Here is a 23,991-nt window from a genome sequence, read left to right on the forward strand (position 1 = left end):
CCACACCTATGGAAGCCTGGGTAGCTATTCCTCCCCACCCCAGCTACCATTCTGCATAAGCTTGTTATAAAAGAGATTCACAGTGTTCTACAAATGCTGGCTAGTATTCAATGCAGATTTGAAATAAAGCTCCAGATGGAGACACCTACATGAATCTACAAGAACGACTAAGGAAAACAAGTAAATGTCACCACCACCTTCTATGTTAAGAGCAGAATGGAAGTTGTAAACATGCTGATGAAAATTGCATCTCGGGGCGCCTGGGTGGCTCAGTCTTTAAGCGTCTGCCTTCGGCTCAGGTCATGATCCCGGACTCCTGGGATTGAGCCCCGCATCAGGCTCCCTGCTCGGCGGGAAGCCTGCTTCTCCCTCTCCCACTCCCCCTGCTTGTGTTTCCTCTCTCGCTGTGTCTCTCTGTCAAATAAATAAAACCTTTAAAAAAAAAAAAAAAAAGAAAGTTGCATCTCCACACATTGACATGGTCTGCCCACCACAGGTGCTTTGATTATTGCTGAAAGTTGACATTAGAGACATTTATCAAAGAATCTTAGCAATAGAAGCAAGACAGACAATTTCCTTCAGATGTAGGCCCAGTTATGTTTTTTTATTTGGAATGAAATAAAATTGGATCTTCCTTGTTACACTCTGATATTAGCTGACTGACTACTAAATCATAGGTCATCTCTGAGAGGGCAGGACATTGGTCACTGCTGTATTCTAGTGCCCAGAAAAACATCAGAAATGTAGTAAGAAATTAGAAAATACTTGTAGAATTGGTAAGTGTGCTTACATTCCATAAATCAGGACATCAATTATCAAAAAGGAACTAATTGAAAACTGTGATTGATCACACTAAGAGAGAAACACAATGGGAAGGAGATCTGAACAGTGTGCAAAGGCAGAGAAAGAACAGCACAGGCAGAGAACAAGCTCTGGAAGTCCAGATGAAAGAAAAGACTTCAGGTGTTCTAGGAATTCAAGAGGGGTGGTGTGGTTGGAGCAGAAGGAGTGAGAGGAAATATCAGATAGGAGTAATCAAGAGGCAGATGGTTTGTGGTTCTACACAAATTAACAGTATTCTGCAAATGCTGGTGCAGTAGGCTATCACTGAAGAAAACCCAGGGTGTGCCAGGATCTGATTTAGGTTTTAAAATGTTTATTCTAGTTGGTGTATGAAGAAAACGTTAGACGTGGTTTAGGGGTATTGGGAGGCCAGGTGAGGGATGATTATCAATTAGATTAGGGTAGGAGGCTTTGCAATGCACTTTGGAGGGAAAATGGAACCAATATTTTTATGTATTGGAATCAAGGGAGAGCAGGGCGAAGGAAAGAGAATGGATGAAGAAAAACTTCTCTTCCTTTAACTTAAACAAGTAGTGGTGCCTTCTTTAAATAATTTGTTTATATGGGGCTGTGGGAAATTAAGAGCTTTGCTAGAACTATCTATTAGATGGAGAGGTTAAGTGCATAGCAGATACATGAGCTGGAGCTCAGTAGGGTATGGGTTGGAGGTGCAATTTGGGAGCCACCAGCATCTGGATGGTATTTTAAACCTGGTACTAGATGAGATAACTGGAGGATAAACATATATAGGGAAGAAAAGATAAGCTAGGAATGAGTCCCAAGTCACTCTCTCCAGGAGCCCATCCTATGAGCAGTCTTGGCCACACCACATGGAGGGGTAAATCAATGAGGGTCTAGTCAGGAGACAAAAACCATACCAGTTATCTGAATAGGGAAAATGTAATATAAGTTATTACTATCTAGTAGAGGTGGTCAACTACTAAAAGAAGAAAGTGGATTTGAAGAGATCCTATCACCTCTAGGATAAGAGAAGGAATTTAAGACTAGGAGAGAGTCCCTTCCCCCGGTGCTGAGATTTGAACATTTTAGAAGAGGTAGTGACTAGCCAGAAACAGGCAGCTTGCAAGTAGCGAAAAGGTGAGAGAGGGGTGTTGAGGAGGGAGCTGGAGCTGCCCAGAGGAGGGCCTGGTGGGGAGCGCATGGCCTGAGGGTAAAACAGAGTTATAACAGAAGCTGCCTACTGCAATTACCCAAATGGTTGCATCTGGAGCTGGACTGCAAAGACCACCAGACTCCCATGCAGCATGATAACAACTGAGGATCACGACCCTGAAGAGAAAGGTCTTCCCGCCACAATCACTGAGGGATACCAGTGTCACCCAGAGTCCTCTATGAAAAGCCTGACATTTCACCAGCTGGAAATGAAGAATTGTTGGCAGGGTCCAGTTGCAGTATCCCCAAAAAAGGGGAGAAAAAGGTAGATTTAGAGCTGAGAGACAACACATTTAACACTGGCATGAGAAGCCATGTGTAGACGCTCCAGGACATAACCCCAGCTGAACCCCCAGCTGACAGATGACAGGAAGCACCAACCATGTAAACGACCTGTCATGTTGGCTCACCCCAGTTAAGCATTCAGATGACGGGAGCCCCAGCAGACATCTGAGTGTATCTGCCAAAGAGACTGTGGGTGAGAAACATCAAACTAGAATGATAACAATGGAGGATCACGACCCTGAAGAGAAATGTCTTCCCACCACTATCACAATCCAGAACCATGAGAGACAGTAAGTTGTTTTCAGTCAGTAAGTCTTGGCGTATTTGTTATACAGGAATAGATAACTGGCACGGGGGGAGGTGCTAACGGTAGAGAAGGCTGCTGAAAGGCCATTTGATATGAAGACTCACCAGAAGTGTTCATTCAGTTTCACAACATGACATAAAGAAGTGGAGGGACAGGGGTGCCTGGGTGGCTCAGTTGGTTAAGCATCTGCCTTTGTCTCAGGTCATGATCCCAGGGTCCTGAGATCGAGCCCCGTGTCAGGCTCCTTGCTCACTGGGGAGCCTGCTTCTCCCTCTCCCTCTGCTCCCCCACTCTTGCTCTCTCTCTTGCTCATTCTCTATCTCAAATACATAAATAAAAATCTTAAAAAAAAAAAGAAGTGGAGGAACAGAAATAGGCAGACAGGGAAAGAACGGGGGTTGGGCGGGGTGGGGGCGGGTCAGGAACTACACTGCTGGGAGAAAAGAATGCATACTTTCTTTTTATGTCATTACCTTGTCTTATTGCTGTCCCACGCCTCGGACACTTCTGGATGAAGGTGACCCACCTTTCCCCATCTGACATTTCCAGGAGACTCTTTCCTGGCATAAGTCACCAGCCTCTTCTTCTCAACCCACACTTATGTTAGGCAACCTTTTGTCTCCCATGGTTTGTCATGGCAACAATATGCTTATAACCTCAAAATCCATACCCGGAGCATCAGCTTTTTCCTGAGTTTTGGACACATATATCCAACTCCCCATTTAACATTTACACTTGCTTCTTCCAGATTCATTCTATCTTTTAGCATTTCCTGAATTTTCCCTTTTATCTCCACTTACGCTATCATTACCTAGATCTGAAATACTTTTGTCTCTTGTCTGTCCTGCCTCACTAAGCTCCCAAGTGGTCTTTTCATAGCCCCTATTACCTCACTTGTAACCAGTCTGCACACAGTCTGCCAGGGTCATCTTTAGGAGTTGCAAACACAGATTTGTTGCAGCTCTGTTAAAAGCTCTGAAGTGACTTTTTATTGCTCTCCTGGTCAATATTAACGGTTCTGATACGTTCTGATATGGCCTGCAAGATTTTCCCTTTATGATCTCCTAAGCCTCATGATTTCTTGGTTCTTTATATCCCTGATTTATCTTTATACACTAGCATCCTTTCAGCTCTTTCAGCTTTTTCTCGCCTGAGACACTTGTAGATCAGACCAGTTGCCTAATCCAGACTAGGTTAGGTGCATTTATTCCTCTATAAAGTGAACTGCTCTTCTCCATTTATGAACTCACAGCGATTTCAATGACTTATATTATCACTTGCCTTCTCTCTTCCACTGAAAATTTTATTAGGACTGGGAACATGCTTGTATTAGCCTGTACTGTATCTCTAGCGCTTACTACAGTACCTAGGGCCGAATATGGAATTAAAGATTAATTGCTGAGTTTTTAAACAAAAAAGGACCTAAAATTATGAGAATTTAACTTTTATCATCAGGTTGCTATTTCAGACTGTACCCATTGAAATGAAAATTCCATCTTGATGAAGTCCCAATAGTTCATTTTTGCCCTTGGTTCCCTTGTCTTTGGCGATGTTTCTAGGAAGGAGTTGCCATGGCTGAGGTCGAAGAGGTTGCTGCCTGTGTTCTCCTCAAGGATTTTGATGGACTCCTGTCTCACATTGAGGTCTTTCAACCTTTCAACATTTTGAGTCTATTTTTGTGTGTGGTGTAAGGAAATGGCCCAGTTTCAATCTTCTGCAGTGGCTGTCCAATTTTCCCAACACCGTTTGTTGAAGAGACTGTCTTTTTTCCATTGGACATTCTTTCCTGCTTTGTTGAAGATGAGTTGACCACAGAGTTGAGGGTCCATTTCTGGGCTCTCTATTCTGTTCCATTGATCTATGTGTCTGTTTTTGTGCCAGTACCATACTGTCTTGATGATGACAGCTTTGTAATAGAGCTTGAAGTCCGGAATTGTGATGCTGCCAGCTTTGCTTTTCTTTTTCAACATTCCTCTGGCTATTCGGGGTCTTTTCTGGTTCCATACAAATTTTAGGACTATTTGTTCCATTTCTTTGAAAAAAGTGGATGGTATTTTGATAGGGATTGCACTGAATGTGTAGATTGCTCTAAGTAGCATTGACATCTTCACAATATTTGTTCTTCCAATCCATGAGCATAAGAAGCTTTTGCACAGCAAAAGAAACAGTCAACAAAACCAAAAGACAACTGACAGAATGGGAGAAGAATTTGCAAATGACATATCAGATAAAGGGCTAGGATCCAAAATCTATAAAGAACTTATTAAACTCAACACCCAAAGAACAAATGATCCAATCAAGAAATGAGCAGAAGACATGAACAGACATTTTTCCAAAGAAGACATCCAAATGGCCAACAGACACATGAAAAAGTGTTCAACATTGCTCGGCATCAGGGAAATCCAAATCAAAACCTCAATGAGATATCACCTCACACCAGTCAGAATGGCTAAAATTAACAAGTCAGGAAACGACAGATGTTGGCAGGGATGCAGAGAAAGGGGAACCCTCCTACACTGTTGGTGGGAATGCAAGCTATGCAGCAACTCTGGAAAACAGTATGGAGGTTCCTCAAAAAGTTGAAAATAGAGCTACCACATGACCCAGCAATTGCACTACTGGGTATTTACCCTAAAGATACAAATGTAGGGATCTGAAGGGGTATGTGCACCCCAATGTTTATAGCAGCAATGTCCACAATAGCCAAACTAGGGAAAGAGCCAAGATGTCCATCAACAGATGAATGGATAAAGAAGATGTGGTATATATATATACAATGGAATATTATGCAGCCATCAAAAGGAATGAAATCTTGCCATTTGCAATGACGTGGATGGAACTGGAGGGTATTATGCTGAGTGAAATAAGTCAATCAGAGAAAGACATGTATCATATGACCTCACTGATATGAGGAATTCTTAATCTTAGGAAGGTTGCTGGAGTGGTGGGGGGTGGGAGGGTTGAGGTGGCTAGGTGATAGACACTGGGGAGGGTATGTGCTATGGTGAGTGCTGCAAATTGTGTAAGACTGTTGAATCACAGACCTGTACCTCTAAACAAATAATACATTATATGTTAAAAAAAGAAGAAGAAGAAGAAGAAGAAGAAGAAGAAGAAGAAGAAGCAGCAGCAGCAGCTAGCAGGAAGGGAAAAAGGAAGGGGGGGGAATCAGAGGGGGAGATGAGCCATGAGAGACTATGGACTCTGAGAAACAAACTGAGTGTTCCAGAGGGGAGGGGAGTGAAGGGATGGGTTAGCCTGGTGATGGGTATTAAAGAGGGCATGTATTGAATGGAGCACTGGGTGTTATACGCAAACAATGAATCATGGAACACTACATCGAAAACTAATGATGTAATGTATGGTGATTAACATAACATAATAATAAAAAAAAGAAAGAAATGAAAATTCCATTTAGCTCCTAAATGGGCATGAAGAATTCTATTTACACCAAGTATTAGGAGAGTTTGAAAATACCATCTTTGGTAAAAAAAGAATACAAATAACAATGTGAATCTTCTTCCCCTTTGGCCTCACTGAAACAATATTGTACTCTTATTAAATGTAGAAAGAACAAGGGAAACAGAAAAATTATCATTAGGCAAAATTGACAGCAGTAATTTTTTGCAGATAAGAAACCTTGATAAGTGCTAAAATTAGTGGGCAAAAGTACATGATTAAAATGATATTTGTATGAAAAGAAGCCATACATTATATGTCACCAGATAGATGCAAATTAAAACAACAATGAGATACCACTGTATACCTATTAGAATGCCCCAAATCTGGAACACTTGACAACACCAAATGCTGGTGAGGATGTGGAGCAACCAGAACTCTCATTCATTCCTGGGTAGGAATACAAAATGGTACACTTTGGAAGATAGTATGGCAACTTCTTATAAAACTAAACATACTATATGATCCAGCAATCTCCTTTCCTAGTATTTACCCAAAGGGCTTGAAAACTTATGTCTAAGTAAAACCTGTACATGAATGTTTATAGCAACTTGATTCATAATTGCCAAAATTTGAGAGCAACCAAAATGTCCTCCAGTGGGTGAATGGATAAACTGTGGTACATCCAGAAAATGGAATGTTATTTGTGCTGAGAAGAAATGAGCTATCAAGCCATGAAAAAACATGGAGGATCATTAAATGCATATTAGTAAGTGAAAGAAGCCAATCTGAAAAAGCTACGTATTGTATGATTCCAACTATATGCATTCTGGAAAAGGCAAGCCTGTGGAGACAATAAAAAGAGCAGTGGTTGTCAGGGGTTGGGTTGCAGAGGGATGAATAGGTGAGGAACAATGGATTTTTAAGGCAGTGAAAATAGTCTGTATAATACTATAATGATAGATAAATGTCATTATATTTTTGTCCAGACCCAGAGAATGTATACCACCAAGAGTGAACCCTAATGTATAGACTTTGTAATTAGTGTGTGTCACTGTAGTTTCATTAATTGTAACAAATCCTGCTCTGTATCACTCTGGTGAGGGATATGGACAATGGGAGAGGTTATGCATGGGTGGGAGCAGGGGGATATGGGACATCTCTACCTTCTCCTCTAAACTGTGACCCTAAAAGTGCACTAAACACATAAAGTTGTTTTGCTTTTTTTTTTTTTAAGAAAAGGATATTTGTATTATCTCAGAGTCTTTCTTCATAATCTATTGATAAATTACAGTGGTGGAAACAGTAACTTTATAGTGAAGAACTCCAACAGATACCATGTTAACCAGTGACCAAAGTTTACATATCAGACATATCAACATGCTGTGATGCACTGAGAAGGGCCCAGCATTGCTTCTGTGATATCCTTGCCCGATTTCTTATGTCTAACATGAGGAGATATCAGACAAACCCAAACTGAAGGATATTCCACAAAATAAATGACTGGTATTCTTTGAAAATGACAAGGTAGTAAAAGAAAAGACTCATGAACTGTCACTGATTGGAGAAGACCTCTGTGGAGACATGACAATGAAATTCAACGTAGGATCCTAAATTGGATCCTCCTGCAGAAAAAGGACACAAGGGGAAAACCAGGGAAATTTGAATGAAGTCTGTAGGTTAGTTAAGGGTATTGTATCAATGTTAATTTCCTGGTTTCAATAATCGTACTATTGTTACGTAACATGTTAACATTAGGGGAAGTCTGGTGAACAGTATATGGGAATTTGCTTTACTATTTTTTGCAACTATTCTGTAAATCTAAAGTTATTTCAAAATAAGAAGTTAAAAAAAGACATGCTTAATCTTTTTAATTGGACTGATGAACAAGATCTTTTTGTTTGACATCTTCAAACACCTTTCATCTCTTTAAGATTCTCTATGTTAGAATTTTTCCCTTTCCTAGTTTAGATTTTCAACTCAAGTACACTCATTTTCCTTTTCTAACTTGCTTCTTCCTGCCCTGATGATCAGCTACTCATTTTTCAATTGTCCTCTAATTTATACTCTACAGAGACGTCCTCCCGATTCATATACAACCAATTTCCTGCTACGTGGAGATACCAAGCCTCCCCGTTATCCTCACCCTAAGTACACCAAAGTGCCTATGGGTGAAATCACCCATAGCCTTAGATGGTGATTTATCTATCTTTACCCTTGTATGGGAGGTTTTTAAAAATAATAATATCAAATTCGTAATCTCGAAATTTCAATCCCAAGAACAAAACAAGCCCAGGCTGGTATCCTGACCTTTTATATGGCAGCTTTCACCAAGGAATGCAAAGCATTTTATGGCATTGAATTGTGTAATTAGGCCTGGCACGTTGGGCAAGTACTGTGAGGCTTATTTTTATGAAGGGATAAAATACTGAGCTCAGAACTTGACTGCTTCATCCAACACAAACTGGCAGCAAGAGAGACAGTGGGTCTGCCTTCTGACCTTCATTTTCCTGCCTTCCTTTAGCATTCCAATCACTCTTCCTTTTTTGAGATTTCTTAGCTGCAGGTTGATAGACCAGAGGCTAATGATTCTGAGAAGTCAGCAGAGAGGTCTGCTGCTGTTGCAGGAGAGATGAAGGTAGGTTATGGCTTTGTTGGTCACCAGTCCCTCTACTCAGAAAGTAGGTTTTCCATTCATGTTTGCAAGCCGTTTGTTCTTGTTCTCAAGGAGACAGGCTGTTTTTCTTTTCTCTTCTTTGGTGAAGTGCACTACATTATAGGCACTACTTCAAAGGGAATACTTGGATCTGGCTATGCTGAAAAATCCCTAGTAAACTGCCATAAATTTAAAACTTTTCAGGACAGTCAATATTTTTCAAATGCTAAAGATAGGAAATGTGGCAATTTAAAAAAATTCAGCAAATGTATTCTCCAAGGAGAACACTGCCTTCTTCTCACTCCTGGCCCTTGGCTTATTTTAAAGGAATCTTCCTTATCTTAAAAATGTTGACCATAGAAGTGAGCCAGTAGGAGCTAGCTCCCAGATTGGAGATACGGATATCTAGAGTGGGAACCCTGGGATTCACATCTGAATAGATGTATCTTTGTTCATTTCATATCAGTTGGGTATACTGAACTCTTTTAAGAAAACATTAGTGTACCAAGGATTCTGAGACTGCAGATACTGTAACCTAATAACTCCAAGGCAAATAACTTCTAATTTTCAAATAGAGGGTTAACATTTCTCTCCACCAGAACAAACTGTATAAGAATAAAGAAAATCTATCAGACGATCATTGCAGAGATGTAGTTTCTTAAATCCAGACCAACTGGACTAGGATTGAGTAAGAGTCACCCAGCAACCTTGTTAAAAACACAGACTCTTTAGCCCCAATATCTGATATCCCAATTCAGTGATTCAGATGTATAGCCAGGCAAGGAAATCATTACGTTGAAGGAAAGGAAAATTGAATCATGCTGGCAGTTTATAAGTTTGGAAAATAACTTATATTTTATGCTTTCATTTATCCATTCATCTATCTGTCCACTCAACATGTGTGTTTAAATCTCTGTCTATAAATGCCTGCTATATAGTAGGAATGGAACTATGTGCTAGGTGCTTAATTACAGTGAAAGAGCATCCAATCAGAGGGAAAGATGTACAAGGAAATAGGTGTGTCTGTGGTCTATTAAATATAATGCTAGAGGTGTGCACATGATGAAATGGAACCAATAAAAACATCACCGACTCTAGCTTTGAGGAGTTGGGGAAATTTTCATAGAGGAAATAAACTCTGATCTGGGTTCTAAAGAATAGCTAGGTGAAGAAAAATTGGTGAAGAGAGATGAGATAATGAGAAAGTGTGTGTTAAGACCCCAGAAGTGAAAGGAACACAATGCAGAGATTTCCAGTAGTTTAGTATGGCAAGGGTAGAAGTAGGCCATGGGGAAATTGGTAAAGGGTGAGATAGGAAAGTTATGAACAGGTCATTGAAAGTCTCTATAGTAAAAGAGCACATGTCCCTATGTACCTGGGACAGTCCTTGTTTATGCCTCTTGTCCCAGATTAATTTTAATAGCTTCTCCTTCACTTTCAAAAGAAGATACATTTTTGGTTGGATGATACATTGTATGGCTGACCCACTTAAAGCCATTGCTGAGTCTGGCTTTTCGGTCAGAGGAAGACATATTGTCTTTGAAGGGTTTCAGCAGGAGAGTGTGTTGATCTGATTTCTGGTTTGATAAGTTCACCTGGCTGCAACACAGAGAATAGATTGTAGCAGGACAGAATTGGAATTAGAGATATTGTTTGATGGGCAATTGTAGGAATCCTGGCAAGAGATGATAGTGGGTTGAACAAGATGGTGGTGGTGGGTGTGAGGAGAAAGGAATAGATTCCTCTAATACCAAGAATCAAACTGGGCTTAGCACTTAACATGTTATCATGGGTAAGTTACTTAATTTTTTCCCTTTCATTTGAATAAGGGGTCATAACAATTCCTCTTGGGATTCTCCTAAGACATAATAGAGCACATTGTTGAGAGCACACAGTACCCATCCTGTGAGGCCCTCAATAATTGTTTTCCCCTTTTCTGCCAACCAAGGCCCTTGTCTCCATAGCACACTTCCCAGGCCCACCTCTGGTGGTCTGTTCTCCATTCTCCCAAATTAGGTGGCATTAATTCTATTCTCAGTTTCCTGGTGCCTCTACCCCTACTTCTCATTCCCTGAATGCCCAGATACAAGGTGGATGTCTCCGAGAATAGCTTAATTTTGTTGGAAGATGTGCTTAAGATTTATAGTTGCTTGAACATTGCACATATCCATTAAAACAATGACAGCAACAAAGACTCCATCATGCTTTAACCTGAAAACATATGCATTGAAGGCTACACACGTAAGCAGTGAGACCTATGGACATGGTAGCTGTGCCCCCAGGATTTTCTAAAACAGTTCAGTCATCTGTCCTGTGTTTTGGGTTTAGAAAATAAGGTGTCTTGGTGTCTTTGAAGAAAGATGGCCATTTTTTTTTTGAATCAGGTTCACCCTCCACTATAGAACACTTGTTCCTTTTCTTTTTCTCATTTTCTCTACCTGTTCTTCCCTTCCTTCATTTCTTGTCTATGTCTTTCCCTTTTTCTCACTCTCCCCTTCCTCTGCTGTATATGTTTGTCTCTAATGATACCACTGGGGACCTTAACCTCTGTAGTTTGGCTTCAAGGCTGTTTATAACCCTGTTTCTCTCCACCAAGTTAGACCCTTTGTGCAGGTCAGTTTTCTTTCCTGAAGTATGGCATACTTTCCTCCTTGTCATTGTTTACGAGAAGACTTCATCCATCAAACCTTTGTGTCTGAGTTGGCTCTGCTGAGCTGAATTTCCATCTTCTCCAAGAAGCACTTTCATTTTCTACTGCAGCCTGGGAGTTGATGTCCTTCTTTTCCACCTGCTCCCAATTCCTTCAGCACCAATGATCTGAATCTGCACTCTTATCAAACTTGTTATGTGTGCATGTCTGATCTTACCAACTAGATTGACAGTTCCTGGTCAGGAGATTTTTGTCTTACATACTCTTATGTCACCCACCAAACCGGCATGAACTTTACACACAGTAAGTTATAGCTTTTTAATTATATGAGAAGTGTAGAGAAAAACTCCTTGTGATCTCCTTTCACAAAACTAGGCTTTTCTTTTCACTTGGCTTCCACACACCATGAGTGTTCTTATCTCTAAGTAGCAATCTGTGGTCTTGTCATCAGAATTCCTGGTTTGGGAATTTGGGAAACTTAGGCTTTCACATAGAAAATGGGGATATGAGTGGTTCAGTTGGTTAAGTGGCTGACTCTTGATTTTAGCTCAGGTCATGGTCTTAGGGTTGTGAGATCAAGCCCTGTGTTGGGCTCCATGCTCAGCAGGGACTCTGCTTAAGATTATCTCTCTCCCTCTTCCCCCCACCCCTGCTCATGCACACATGCACTCTCTCTCTCTCAAATAAATAAATGGATCTTTAAAAAAAAAGAAAATGGGGATATGAAATGTCTACTATGCCTGTCTTCTGAGTTGTCATAAGGTTAAATGAAACAACATATTATGGTTTCTGTTTAACTTATTTTGTGAGTACACATAGATAGATCAGTTAACATATTATTTTAAATAACTGACCTTACCATGGACGATATCCAGTCTGACACCTTTCCTGTTTTTCATCAATACTGAGTCACTTCTCCTCTGGGCAGTTGGTGTCTGTCCTTAAACTTAGGGGTAAACTGTACTCCTTGTTCATCTCTAAGAGAAAGTCCAAGGTGAAAAAAATCATAGACCTCATTCTAGTACTCCAGAAATCTGGATATTTGATTTTTCCTAATTTGTAGAGAGAGTTAAGCAGTGTATGGTCATTGGTGGAACACTTCATGAAGTATCCATCTTTTTAGATTAGGCTGTGGATCATGAAGTCATGGTGCATGTTGCTTTTCTTAAAGGAAGCTAAACAAGTAGAGAGAAGCCTTCTTCTTCAACCTTATCTAGGATAGCTAATATTTGAGCACATTAACCTTCCCCCTCTATAAATAATCCTTTAGGTGAAGGAGCATATTTGTATAATTTCATCCTTCATTCCTTCACCCTCTCATTCATTCCACAAATATTTATTATTTGTACACGATGTGGCAGGTACTATTCATGGCTCTGGTGATACAGCAGTAATCAAACAAAAAAATTATCCCTGCACTTAGGTGCTTATAGGGAGAGACAGATGAAAAGAGTAAATAAATAGGATATATACAATCATCGTAACAGCTATGAAAGAAGTTAATAGGGTGATATAAGAAAGAATAATGAGGTGTGGAGATAGGATGAACAGTGAAGGTCCCTCTGAGAATATCACATGGACCAATTTACAAGGAGCCATCAAAAGAGTCTTCCAGGCAGAGGGAATAGCTAATACAAAGGCCCCGAGGTATGAAAGAGTTTGACAAGTTCAAGATACAGAAAGCAGTGTGATATATAGCTAAAAATGAATAAGAAAGAAGAGAGTGGCATAGAGTCAAGTTGGAGAAGCAGGTGGCCAAAGCCAGGAATGAGAATAGAAATGAATAGGCAGGTGATTTGGAAACTGAATAAGTGGAGTGAAGTCTCCTTCCAAAAGAAAATTGACCTAATCAATTAAGCAACCACGTCCTTTTCTCCTAAACCTGAGAGTGCCTTGTGACTCTGGCTTGTCTCATCTGAGCAGTGGTATATGAGCTGTCTTCTCCATTGATTTTACACAGGAAAACCCCCTGTTTGGTAGGCCATGGGAAGATACTTTCCATATGCAAATGAAATAATTATTCAATATAAAGGGCCTAATTTAGCATAGACCAAGATGTTAAATATTATCCATTCTCCCATGGGCTTTTTTAAGAAATCAAAGTTTCCCTTTGGTTTATAAACTCATGTGGATTTGAAAGCAAATTTAATCTGGAAGTTTCTGATTCATTTACATTTAGCTCATTACCATGCCGTTCTTTGACAGTGGTTTGAAGTTTAAGAAGCCTCTTAAGACTTATTTGTCTTAAAAAACCCTTTTGACTCTTCTTGTTTTTAAGAACAAGAGATAACGATTTTATAAACACAAATAAATGGAAAAGCCCAATGCCAGAGCTCAGTTGGCAACATGAAAAGTTATGATGTCTATGTCAGTTTCAAATTAACCAAATGGAGTCACACACCCAGCATAAAATGAGAACATCAGACATGCTATCTTTGATGTAGAGTAGACACTGTAGGGTATTATGGAGTCCCAAGAGTTTCACTCTGCCTGTTTCCTCACTTCACCTCAATTCAGCAAGTTATTGAATTTCAGAGATTCCAGAAATACCAGACCTTTAGAAAAAAAATCATCAAACCACACACAGACGTGTTTGAGGAGACTTTATAAAAGGTCATTTTATGTGTTAAGGCATTTTGGGTTGCAAGTGACAGATAATCCACTCAGAGTGGGCTTAGACAAAAGAAGAAATTAATTGGTTTATGTGACTGAAAAAAATCAGAGGTAAAGGGGGCTTTAGGCATGGGAGAATTTAGAAACTCAATGTCATCAGAACACTCTGTCTTCTGCCTCTAAGCTTTTGGCTTCCCTTCTTGGCTTCACAAGATCGAGATTGTAGGATGGCTCTAAATAACCCCAGGCTATGTGCGCCCAGGTGCCATTGAAGTCCAACTGGGATTAATGAGATGCATATATGCCCTTCTCTTGGTAATTGTTCCAAAGCTCCCCAGATCTCTGATTGGGTTGGGAGTATGATTTTTTGATTGGCCTGGCTCCAGTTATGTGCTATCCATGGAACAAGGGATTTGAGTGAATTTTGCTTGAAACACAGCAATAGAGATGGGGGGAGTGATATTCCAGAGGAAAATTGGGGAGTAAAATAAACAACCCAAAAAACCAACAAAGCCAAACACAAATGTCCACTCTATAACCTACTGCACCCGTTCATCTGATGTTTGATTCCCTTGAGCTGGTAAAGTGAATTAGCAGGCTGGATTGAAGTCCTCGCTTTGTCATAAATTACCCAGGTGATGTGGCCAAGTCCCTTCAGTTCTCTGCCCCTCAGTATCCTCGTTTCTAAAAGGAGGGGACTAAACATAATGCTCTCTCTGAGTTTTCTTCCAGCTCTGAAATGGTAATGATCCCAAGCTTGCCAAATAAGAATGGGACGATTCTCCTGGCCTAAGATTTCATGGAAACGAAAACGGAAGCAGGCCCAGGTGCAGGGCAGAAAAGGGAGCCAGCAGACCCTGGGCCATAGAGCGAAGGAAGCAAAGAGAATGCTCAAGGGAGTGAGGTCAACTCTAGGACAGGACATCTCTCTGCAAGCTGAGGAGCACCCTCCAGTCTCTGCTGAGTACTCAGAGTGAGTGCACTGAAGCAGTGGTGAGAGTTGCCATAGAGAGGGATAAATAGACTGTTGTTTAGTGCAATAACTTGATTTCTGCCAGAAAGTTTCACACTCAAAATAAATATTATATATGGCTCCCATCAGAAGTATCTAATCTAGAAAGCAAAAAAATGTATATTTTCTGAGGTGTTTTAATAAACTGCTTTAATTCTAGATGTCCATATCTCACATCTAAAACCTGTGAAGTCATACATGTTCTGGACTTCAATTTGGTGGTGGTGGTGGGGGAGATTTTAAGAAGCAAAGAACATGTACCGTATACGGTATTACCCTAAGTGGGGTACAGTGCAGCACCCCATAATCATCTACATCAATATTTCTGCAGTAAAACATATGAATATTCATACTGAGAGATAAATAAAGACCAAAATAGTCTCCTATTAATTCAGGTCAGATTTTTGAAAACAAAACAAAACAAACTTAGTTTCCAGAGCTTTTTGGAGTTTAAAGTTGTGGGTAAAGAACTATGGACCTATAGGTATCAGAGCTGATTGAGATTATTTTGGATAAGACAAAGGAAAGATGTGGAATTTGGAATGTCAATGAATAAATTAAATTGTTTTTCTTAATGTCAAGGGACATAAAATTTACTTCCTTGTTTTCTCTCCCTGGGCCTAGTCTCTAGTAGGTATTCAGTAATTATTTATGACATAAATACTTTCTACTCACTTTTGGCTGCTTGGCTGCTTCTCATTATTGCTCCAACCTCTTTACTGAATGGCCAACATCAAGTTCATTGCCTCTAGAGCATTTGATCCTTTGGTCACTCTTCCTAGGTGTCTCTTTCACTGACTTGTATCAAGCCACATTGTATCTAAATCTCTGGATGGTCCTCATTGGTTTCCTTTTTGGGCTGTTTTTCCTCCCTCTACCTTTATGTGCCAGTGTTCCCCTTCCCTTTTTCCTCTGCACATTTCTCAACCGGGAGCTAATAGACATCACCTAGCAGGCATCACATACCATTAGTAGGCTCACAACTCCAAAGCTGTAGCTCTCTGTAGCTTATACAGTTCTTCTGAGATCAGGACTTGTGGTTGGCAAGGCATTTCCAAATTCAAATGTGCTAATGAGCTTCAAATAGAATTTATTACTTCCCCTTTCCCCAACCTCACACCCATAGATTACTCTAGTGAAATATACCACCCTTCATTCAGGTGCTCGAGACAGAATCCGGAGAGTTAGCAAGTTCTATCCATTATACCTAGTTTATATCTTCCCTATGCATTTTTTTCTCCCTCATTTACTCTGACACTATCTTATTCTAAACTTCATCATCGCTTGCCTGGATTACTCAATGGCCTCCTCCTAACTCAATTTTCTGTTTCAGTTACCATGTCCTACAATCCACTTATTTCATCAGTATTAGAGAAATCTTTCTCAAGCAAATAATCTGATCAAATTATGACTCTGCATCAAATCTTGTGGCTTTCCTCACCCTCAAGGTAAAGTCCAAACTTCTTTATATAGATACTATACTCCAGGTGACCTAACCTCTAATTTCTAGACTCACTTTTGGCTCCCACACTGTGCCCCAATCATAGGAACTATTTGTAGCTCTCCCAACACACTCAAGCCATTTTACCTTTTGCTCCTTGCACGTGGTATCCTCACTTTCTAAAACTGCTCATCCCCTCAAGTGCCTAATTAACTTACATTTATGATTCAGACTCCGGTTAGACACCTGCTCCTTCAGGAAGTTATTCCAGTCATGCCCACCTGGGATTAGTGTCCTCTCTGCACACCTATAGTGCTCTGCTTATATTATATAACATGTTTTCCAATGTCTGTTTTCTTTCATAAGACTGTTAGCAGAGGCCAAGAAATTCTTATCTTCATTGCCTAAAAAACTGCCTGACCCATATCTCACACATTAAGGCTCCTATAAAGCATTCAATAGGGTTTGTTTCTGCTTTTTGCTTTTTTACTGTGCTGAAATGTTAAATATTGGCACATTAACTCTAGGAAATGCTTTTTAAATTTTTGCATGATTCAAACAACTAGCATATCATTTAGGATAAGTGAGGTTCTTCTGCAGTTACAATCTTTAATCTCAGAGGTCATATGGCCTCAACTCATCACATGGGCCCCAAGCAGGGCAAGTCTACCATGTACACAGAATCATGGAACACCTGGGATATCTGAGGACTGGCAGGATTTTAAATATGAAGACTTTTTGTTTGTTTTTCCTTATTTAGAACATCACATTTATGAGTAAAAGCATAGAGCTTAGCATCAGTTTGATTTTTAAAAAGCAACTTCTTGATCACTAGGAATTTATTTCATTCATCTTCTCCTACCATCAGCACCCGAAGTTTTGGTTCTCTCAGTCTCTCAGTCCTGATAATTTCTCTGAGCACCACACACCTAAGGGAATCCTTCTTTCCTTCCTTCCTTCCTCTCCCTACTCCTCTTACCCTGACCACCATCTCCCTATGGCTAGATTATAGCACTAGCCTGCAGGATATCTCATCTCTCCTCCTTCAAGCTGTCCTTACACATTGCAGTTAGAATAATCCTACTAAAACACTCCTTTGTGTTTCATCAGAGCTTACAGAATAAAATAGTAAACCTATAGCTTATCACCCAAGGCCTGTTATAATTTGTTCCTGACCTCCACTGTGACCTCATTTCTTCATTATCTTCCACAAAAGCCTTTGGCTTATGCAAAGGGGCCCTCCTTGAGCCTTCTCTTTCTTATCTGCCTGGTATAATAATGATAGTCCTTATCTCCTAGGGTTGTCGGGAAGATGGAACGAAACAATATGAGAAAGGCTTCGAGCGCACTGCCCTGACATACAATCTGCTCATGATATTGTGGCACATGGTTACAAATATGTTTTATACCTTTCTAACACTCTCATTAGCAATCTCTCATTAATTATCAGCACCAATGTAGCATGCCAGTGCCATCCTTCATTCTTTAGGATTCCCTGAGAATAAAGAGTATTCTAACAAACACACATATGCTAGTCATTCATATTGAAAAACTAGATACTTATAATTCAGTTCTTTGCAATAAATAATCCTGGTTTGTATCATGCAGATGATGGCATGCACTTACATAGTCCCTGGCCTTGCTGAGTTTCACTGTGACTTCCAACAGTTAAACAGCCAGTCAAAGGTGTTATTATATTTTGAAGACGGAAGAATCTGCTTTTTTTAGTGGCCAGGGTGTGTTAATAATCTGCTGTGCTTTGTAGTAGTAAAGGTGGTCAAAAATTGTTATATTACCCACTAGTGCACTTGTTGAGCACTGGGATGATAGGGTCCCTTATAAATGTACCGTTCTTTAAATTGCCTAAAATAGGGCTATACAGATGATGCCATACTGAAGCAAGAGCCCTAGACAAGGAGTCTGAAAATCTGTCCTCTGAGATCTCTTAAGAACGAATGGTATGACCTGTTAATATCAGTTTCTCAGTAGAATGTGAGTAATATCTGCTTTCTTAGACGATTCTTGTAAATAACAAATTACACTTATCAACATGTTTTGTTCAATTGATAGTTTGATTTCTTCATGCAATTTACATATATAAAACATAATGTAATATGCAAAGCATGTAAGAAAGACTTTCATTATGTGTGTGGTATTTGTTGAAACATTCTTCTTTAAGACCAAACTGGGTTCCTTTCTAAGAGGTAACTATTGCACATATTCAGAGTCAACTACAAGGACTAAAAACTCTGTTTGCTATTTTTTCTTATTACTTTTGGTGCTGATATTCTTGAAGAGAAGGAAGACAGAGAGAAGAAAGAGGTTTTATATAAAAGAAGGAAACGAAAAATAATGACTGGTGAATGAAAGCAAAAATTAACTTTTCTCAACACTGAAAACAGGGTTGTTACTTTTCTTTTCAAATTTTTATTTAAATTCTAGTTAGTTAACATACAGTGCAATATTGGTTTTGGGAGAATTCAGTGATTCATCACTTACATATAACACTCAGTGCTCATCACAACAAGTGCCCTGCTTAATGCCCATCTCCATCTAGCCCATCCCCCCTACCTTCCTCCATCAACCCTGTTTGTGCTCTCTCTTTTTTAAAGATTTGTTTATTTTTTTGAGAGAGAGAGAGAGAGCACATGAGAAGGAGAGGCAGAGGGAGAGAGAGAATCTTAAGCAGACTCCCCGCTGAGCGCGGATCCCAACATGGGGCTCGATCTCATGACCCTGAGATCATGACCTGAGCCAAAATCAAGAGTCAGATGCTTAACAACTGCGCCACCCCGGTGCCCCAAGTATGTTCTCTATCATTAAGAGTCTCTTATGGTTTGTTTCTCTCTTTTTTTCTTTTTTCTTGTCCTTTTTCTCCCCCCTCCCATATGTTCATCTTAAAACAGCGTTGTTAGATAAAAACCAGGTTTATTTGGGCTACTGTCTGTATTAGCAGAACAAATCTGGTCTGCTACACTTTGGAGAGACGTCACTAGTTAGTATTGGCTACTTCTGCCAAAATAACAGTGACAAAAACAATAGCAGTAAAATCAGAGTATCACTCATCTTCCAGACTGGAGAAAAAACTGACCCAGAATTTAAGAGACTAGCCCTAAATCTCACAACTGAGCCAAAATATGAAACAAGTTCTACCTGGCTCCAGACTGTTTCTTTCATGGCACCACCGACCCAGCTGGTTGTGAGAATAACAGTGACTTCAATCAGGAAGGCGAAGACAACCTTAGAAAGTGTACTACAAGATGCAGCATTTAAAAAAAATTTTGATTATTGCATGAAATGCATGATGGCCTTAAGTGTGTGTTGTTATTAATAACTCAATCGCCACTAAGGTGTTAAGTGAAGAGTAATGCCCAAACTTAGTAGAAGGCATGGCCAAATTTTGCAAACAGAACCCAGTGAGTATGCTCTAAAATTGTATTTTGGTTAACAAAGATATTGCAAGGTGTTGAAAAGACGACCTTTAATTGGAATATAGTGAGTATCTCAAGGACATGAATGACACTGATGTTTTTAGTCCCTCCCCACTGTGGAAAAAGGCATTCTGATTAAAATTATTGCTATCTATGGTTTTAATGATTAAGTTTTGGCTAGTGCCTTAAAAGAGGCTATAGCTCTCAGCGCTTACTTAGACCAGCATGCTACATATGGCCTTAAACTTTGACCTTGCACATTACCCTGAGGAAAGGGACTGGAGAGCACATCATATTAAAATGGAAAATCTTTCTGAAGTCCCCCACCCTTAAGCAGCTGCCTCTGAAGTCTCTAAAAATGTACTCTGACTGCCCTCTCCTGGTTGCATGGAAGAACAGCTAAAAGAAAAGTGAACATTGGTTTTAGCAATGCATGCTCTTTGGCTAATCTGAATTTAATAGAAATGGAAATTGCCAAGCAATCAAAAGTGAAAGACAATGGGACAGAAAGAGAAGTCTCACTTGTGACCCTGCAGTGCAAATATAAACCCAGACTAAACAAATTCCATAAAGAAAGCATCCCAGTGTTGGAATGAAGTCTTGCTTTAGAGTCATCTGATCAGTAGGGTTGCCCCACAGCTACCCACTGTGTGATCGGAATTCATCTGAGTTCTGGATAGGTTTGTCTCAGAACCCATAAACCATAAGGTAGGACTCAACAGAGCCTGGGAACACCAATGTTAAATTTGTTTTCATCTACTGATACACTCACTGCCTGGTATCATTTGTAGTACCCCACTGGCAGATATAAAGGCTGATACCAGGCTGAAGTGCAAAAACAGAGGTAGCTGACAATCCATGGAAAATGTTCTGTGTTTCACTGTAAAATACTCCAGCATTTCTCCAGTGTTTGTTGACCAAATTCATGGCTATGATAAAAACTAAAATGTGTATCTCCTTGTACTTGGTTCAGAATTATAATCTTTAAAAATGTTTTGGATACCAGTACTTACTGAGCTCTTGGACCACATTGCTTAGGTTTGAAATGTGACTCTACTCCTAGTTGCGTGACCTTACACAAGTCCTCAAATTTCAGTGTCCTGAGTTTCTGTATGTGGGAAAACGGTGATCATTAGTGTCTTGGGTTATCGGGGAGATTAAATGTGAAACATCTAATATTCTTAGGTCAGTGACTAGCACATAATAAATGTTCAATAAATGTTAGCTGCTAGTGCTATTCTACATCAAGAAGGAGTTCAATGATGGATTTCCTTTAAAAGACAGAACTGTGGGTAGGCAAGATATTTACAGACGTTGGCTCATCAAAAGAAGTAAGAATGATGGAACCATGATGCAACAGAATCCAGAAGGTGATACTTAACCACCCAAATCCAGGGGGTTGCAAATTTTGGGAGAGAGCATCACAGAGCCTTGACCCATTGGAATTTATGCAGGTGATTACTAGAACATGGCTTCTCTAGGGGCAGGAACAGGTGGGCAACCAGTGAGAGTACTGCTTATCATAGTCAAAAGAAGGAAAGAATGCATGAGCCTAGAACTGTTAGCAATTGTTCACTTTTTCTTGCTCAGTTCGCAACCTGAACCCATTTCAAACCTGGAATGTATTGACTGAAGAGACGGCTACTTCCCATGAGGAAGGACCTCATAACATCAAGGCAGATATGTACTACTGATCCTTCTCCAAGTGATTAATATTGAGTAAAGGGGAATGACAAGATATTTTGAGGGCCTTTGGACACAGGGACTGAGTTGAGACGGATGTTTGGATATTCAAGCATGATTATCATACCTGTTCGAGTAGGGACATATGAGGAGAATATATTCCTGGCCAAGATCCAGCTCACAAAGAACCTCCTATGTGTGTGAACCAACTGGTGATGATCTCCCTGGTCCCCAAATGTATAACTGGATTTACCAGAGTTGGCAATCAAAATAAACCCCATATTGGACCCCTGGTCTATAGACTAAGAGCTATCATAGAAGGGGAGGTCAAGTGGAAGTTTCTGAAATGGCCCAGCCCCTCAGCCAATATATTAAATTTAAAAAATATATATTGCATTCTAGGGGAAGGGAGATGACAGGGATTAGTGTCATCATTAGGATCTTAAGGATGCAGGGGAGAGGGTCCCTAACATATCTCTATTTAATTCAAAAGTTTGGCCTCTTCAGAAAAAAGAAACATCTTTGAGAATGACCATAGAGTATCACAAGCCCAACCAAGCAGTGGTCCTGATTGTGGCTGTCACGCCAAACAAGGTGTCAGGCACTTGGTATGGTGAAGGAGTTTGTTCCATCTTTTTTTTTTTTTTTATGATTTATTTATTTGAGAGAGAGCAAGAGTGGGAGGGTCAGAGGGAGACGGAGAGAGACTCTCAAGCAGACTGTGCTGAGCGTGGAGCCTGATGCAGGGCTCATCTCAGGACTCCAAGATCATGACTTCAGCCAAAACCAAGAGTCAGATGCTTAACCGACTGCACCACCCAGGTGTCCCAGGAGTTTGTTCCATCTTAATCAAAAGAGAGGATCAGAAACAGTTGGCTTTCATGTGGATCAGATAGTAATACACATTACAGATTTGTCCCAGAACTAGGATAGCTCTTCTGCTGTGATCTGCAGAGATCTGGACAATCTTGACAGAACCACAGCACATGATACTGATCCATGACATTAATGACATCAAGATGAGCACAAGAGCTAGCTGAAGACCTTGGTAAGATCTGCACTCCAGAGGGCATGAGAAAAACCCTGCAAAGATTCAGGGAACTGCCTTTTCTTGTAAAACTTGTAGGCCTGTAGTTGTCAGCAGCATGCCAGGGCATGCTCTCTGAAGAAGCCAAAATCCTGTATCTTGCTTTCTTAACTACAAAGATGGAAGTGCCATGGTTGGTAGGTTTCTCTGGGTTTTCTGAAGGTGATACAGTCCATGTGTAGGAATATTGTTCTGGCCCATATTCTGGTTGACATAAAAAGCAAACTTCTTTGAGTGAGGCCCAGAGTAGGAAAGAGCTCTGCTGTAGACCCAAATTCTGGCATAGCATCTGTTCTTAGTCATCTCAGACTGCCATTACAAAATACCAGACCAGGTGGCTTAAATAACAGAGATTTAGTTTTTTATGGTTCTGGTGAGGGCTCTCTCCCTGGCTTGCAGAAAGCCCACCTTCTTGCTATGTCCTCACAGTGGGAAGGGAGGAGAATCTCCCCAATGCCTCCTCCCTCTAGCCTTTGACAACCATTGAGTGCATTTTCTGCCTCTAGATTTATTCTGTGTATTTCATATAAATGGAGTCATACATGACCTTTTGTGTCTGTCTTCTTTCACTTAGCACATTTTCTAGTTTCATGGGCAATCTTGGTGCAGGAGCTCCCTGATTAGTTGGCTGAGACTTTTTCATAACTAGAGCACAGTCTGAAACTCTTCCTACCTAATCTTATTTGTCCTTCTTCTCTTTATCTTTCATAGGCATTACCTCCAATCAACTGCTTGAATTTTTAACTCCATCGTGGGTTCTTCTTCCCAAAGGACCTACCGTCACAGGTTTGCAAATATGATCAGCATTGTAGATGAGTATATAGGCTTAAATAAAGCAACTCACTTCAAGTCATACAGCTCTCAATGGACTATTTTTTCCTACTTAAATGTTTATTTAGTTTCATGCTGAATAATATCCACGAAATCATGCCTTTGATGTGCAATTCTTTCCTAATGCACATCGAAAGTATAACTATTAAAAAACTATCTGAGGCAACCCTTACTCATCTCACATTGGGAAAGAGCAAAATATCATAGGCATTTGCTGAGAATATATTCGTTCCATAAAAATTCATTTGACCAAGAGTTAAGTTTTGAGATATAGGCAACTTTCTACTCAAAAGAAATGGGTAAGTAGCTATCATCTCATCAGGAAACCAAAGCAAAGTATAGATAAAAGACCATGTCTATGGCTGCCAGACCCTATATGAGATGCTTTCCCTTATTATTTTATTCAACAGTTTCCATCAAACCAGTAGAAGACATAAATCCAGGTAGCTGACCTCCAGATCAATGATCCATTCATTCCTGTGGCCTCCAAAATGAGTGTATGTGCCTTAAGAAATATTCAGGGTAATTTATTACAGTGTGATAAGAGAAAATATTTTAACTGTATTTTATGATTTAAAGT

This window comes from Mirounga angustirostris, unplaced genomic scaffold, assembly GCF_029215605.1.
Source record: "Mirounga angustirostris isolate CCGP_5_RB_7025 unplaced genomic scaffold, mMirAng1.0.hap1 SCAF_4, whole genome shotgun sequence".
NCBI classification, from domain to species: Eukaryota; Metazoa; Chordata; class Mammalia; order Carnivora; family Phocidae; genus Mirounga; species Mirounga angustirostris.